Source organism: Dendrobates tinctorius, unplaced genomic scaffold (genome assembly GCF_039654945.1).
Source record: "Dendrobates tinctorius isolate UK_male_01 unplaced genomic scaffold, ASM3965494v1 ptg000332l, whole genome shotgun sequence".
Lineage (NCBI taxonomy): Eukaryota > Metazoa > Chordata > Amphibia > Anura > Dendrobatidae > Dendrobates > Dendrobates tinctorius.
In genome coordinates this window covers 18,024,173-18,027,662 of record NW_027361998.1, presented here as the reverse complement: position 1 = coordinate 18,027,662, position 3,490 = coordinate 18,024,173, and the positions used below count along the sequence as shown (strand labels likewise).

At 42.4% G+C, this 3,490-nt stretch overlaps 2 non-coding genes across 2 annotated transcripts; both read left to right on the top strand.

Annotated features, from left to right (window-relative positions):
- The first annotated feature begins 329 nt into the window (after positions 1-329).
- Positions 330-402, top strand: TRNAV-AAC (transfer RNA valine (anticodon AAC)). The gene has a single exon. It is a non-coding gene; the product is annotated as a tRNA-Val (tRNA).
- A 1,097-nt stretch (positions 403-1,499) lies between these two features.
- Positions 1,500-1,572, top strand: TRNAV-AAC (transfer RNA valine (anticodon AAC)). Its single transcript has one exon. It is a non-coding gene; the product is annotated as a tRNA-Val (tRNA).
- The last annotated feature ends 1,918 nt before the right edge of the window (positions 1,573-3,490 follow it).

Genomic DNA, 3,490 nt, shown 5'->3' with positions numbered 1-3,490 from the left:
TCCCTGTTTGTTCTTTTTCTCCAATAGCCTGACAAATGAAAGGTTCCTGTGTTGCAAAATGCACTTTGTCCTGTCTTCAGACATAGAGGAAGACCTCTTGACTTTGGCTGGCTGTTTTTTCTTTTTCAAGTTCATTTCAGCATGTTTAAACATCTTTAGATTTGCATGGAGTTTCTGAAGTGTAGTGGTTGTCACGTTCACCTCTCAAGCGAACGATCCCCAGTTCGAAACTGGATAGAAGCATGACATTAGGCGTTGATATTAAAGCTTTTGACGTTGAGTCTTTGTTCTCGATGGCTCGTCATGACCACAGTAACCTTCCGCAGCCGGTTTCTGTAGTGTAGTGGTTATCACGTTCGCCTAACACGCGAAAGGTCCCCAGTTCGAAACTGGGCAGAAACACGCTGTTACCCTTTGGTATCCAAGCTTTTGACTTTCAGTTCTTGATCTCGATTGCTTGTTGTCACCACAGTAAGCACTTGCATCTGGTTTCTGTAGTGTAGCGGTTATCAAGTTTGCCTAACACGCGATAGGTCCCCAGTTCGAAACAGGGCAGAAACTCAGCTTTTTATCTTGGAAAACGATCTTTTTGACTTTCAGTGCTTGTTCTTTATTGCTTGCCATGACCACAGCATTTTTTGTTTTTTTGAATCGGTTTGTTTCTGTAGTGTCGCGGTTATCACTTTCGTTTTACACGTGAAAGGTCCTCAGTTCGAAACTGTGCAGAAACACAGCGTTCCTCTTGCAAACTAGTGCTTTTGACATTGAGTGCTTGATCTTTAATGCTTGCCATGACCACAGTAAACGCTCTTGTCTGGTTACTGTAGTGTAGTGATCGTCCTGTTTGTCATCCTCCTGAAAGTTCCCTGTTTTGATCCCGGGCAGAAACATGTGGCTTTTCTTTATTTTGATCACAAACGTATATTGTTGGCTTAATTAGCCTTAGTTAGCATATTCTATTGCTGGTTTAATGAGCATTACTTTTACCAATGTGATTATTTCTACCGGTTTTTGCTTTTGGCAAGCATGTGTGTTTTTGACAGTGTCTAAGTGTTCCTAATTCAAGTAACACCTGATAGGATCAAGGTGCGAAAGCAGGCATCTAGGTGCTTTTTCTTTTTGGCTTTTGGACAAAGGCATGAGAATGTTTTGTGGAGCATGGTTTTGTTTCCCTGTTTGTTCTTTTTCTCCAATAGCCTGACAAATGAAAGGTTCCTGTGTTGCAAAATGCACTTTGTCCTGTCTTCAGACATAGAGGAAGACCTCTTGACTTTGGCTGGCTGTTTTTTTCTTTTTCAAGTTCATTTCAGCATGTTTAAACATCTTTAGCTTTGCATGGAGTTTCTGAAGTGTAGTGGCTGTCATGTTCACCTCACGTGCAAACGGTCCCCAGTTCGAAACTGGATAGAAGCATGACATTAGGCATTGATATTAAAGCTTTTGACGTTGAGTCTTTGTTCTCGATGGCTCGTCATGACCACAGTAACCTTCCGCAGCCTGTTTCTGTAGTGTAGTGGTTATCACGTTCGCCTAACACGCGAAAGGTCCCCAGTTCGAAACTGGGCAGAAACACGCTGTTAACGTTTGGTATCCAAGCTTTTGACTTTCAGTTCTTGATCTCGATTGCTTGTTGTCACCACAGTAAGCGCTTGCATCCGGTTTCTGTAGTGTAGCGGTTATCACGTTCGCCTCACACGTGAAAGGTGCCCAGTTCATAACTGGGCAAAAACACAGCTTTCCTCTTGGAAAACGATCTTTTTGACTTTCAGTGCTTGTTCTTTATTGCTTGCCATGACCACAGCATTTTTTGTTTTTTTGAATCGGTTTGTTTCTGTAGTGTCGCGGTTATCACTTTCGTTTTACACGCGAAAGGTCCTCAGTTCGAAACTGGGCCGAAACACAGCGTTTCTCTTGCAAACTAGCGCTTTTGACAATGACTGCATGATCTTTAATGCTTGCCATGACCACAGTAAACGCTCTTGTCTGGTTACTGTAGTGTAGTGATTGTCCTGTTTGCCATCCTCCTGAAAGTTCCCTGTTTTGATCCCGGGCAGAAACATGTGGCTTTTCTTTATTTTGATCAAAACGTATATTGTTGGCTTAATTAGCCTTAGTTAGCATATTCTATTGCTGGTTTAATGAGCATTACTTTTACCAATGTGATTATTTCTACCCGTTTTTGCTTTTGGCAAGCATGCGTGTTTTTGACAGTGTCTAAGTGTTCCTAATTCAGGTAACATCTGATAGGATCAATGTGCGAAAGCAGGCATCTAGGTGCTTTTTCTTTTTGGCTTTTGGACAAAGGCATGAGATTGTTTTGTGGAAAATGGTTTTGTTTCCCTGTTTGTTCTTTTTTCCAATAGCCTGACAAATGAAAGGTTCCTGTGTTGCAAAATGCACTTTGTCCTGTCTTCAGACATAGAGGAAGACCTCTTGACTTTGGCTGGCTGTTTTTTTCTTTTTCAAGTTCATTTCAGCATGTTTAAACATCTTTAGCTTTGCATGGAGTTTCTGAAGTGTAGTGGTTGTCACGTTCACCTCACAGGCGAACGGTCCCCAGTTTGAAACTTGATAGAAGCATGACATTAGGCGTTGATATTAAAGCTTTTGAAATTGAGTCTTTGTTCTCGATGGCTCGTCATGACCACAGTAACCTTCCGCAGCCGGTTTCTGTAGTGTAGTGGTTATCACTAGAGTTGAGCGACTTTTGTTTTTTTAGGGTCGCGTTTCGTTTAGTGAAACCCGACTTTTCCAAAAGTCGGGTCGAGCTTGATCGTCCGATTATAGGGAAAAGTCGGGGTCGTCCCGAAACACGAAACCCAATGTAAGTCAATGGGGAATAAAAGTCGGCAGTGAGAGGAGGACAGGAAACACACCTACAGTGCCCATTTGAATGCCAAAAGCATCAATTCTTCTTACTTAAGCTTGTCAACCTTAATTAACTTCATAATACAAGTTACACACTGAAAAATGGGTGTTATTTGGCTAAAGTTGTGGGGGGGGGAGGGCTGGCTGCAGGTTTTCATGTGCCCTGGGCGAAAGAGCGCCCCTTTAACACATACCACAACTCATCATGCTCCGATACGGCAGAGAAATAGCGGTATAGTACAATGAAAAATACCTCACTTTTTACATCTCATGACGAGGCCCATCTATTTCTCCATACAGAATCATTGGTCCCATATAATGTTTGAAACAGTATATGATGAGCTCCACATAATGCTACAGTATATGTTGGTCCCCATGGATGAAGCTCCACTGTCTTATGGGCCCAAATAATGCTCCAAACATAATGGGCCCCATTTCTAATGCTCTAGTGTATAATGGGCCCTGTAAATGCTGCTCCAGTGTCTGATGTCCACCTTTGGAATGTTCCAGTGTATGGTGGGCCCCATCTATCATTCTCCAGAGTATAGTGCTCCCCAAAAATTGCTGTCCCAACATTGAAAACAATCAAATAAGTCTCCTCGCTAGGGAATCCCTGTACTTG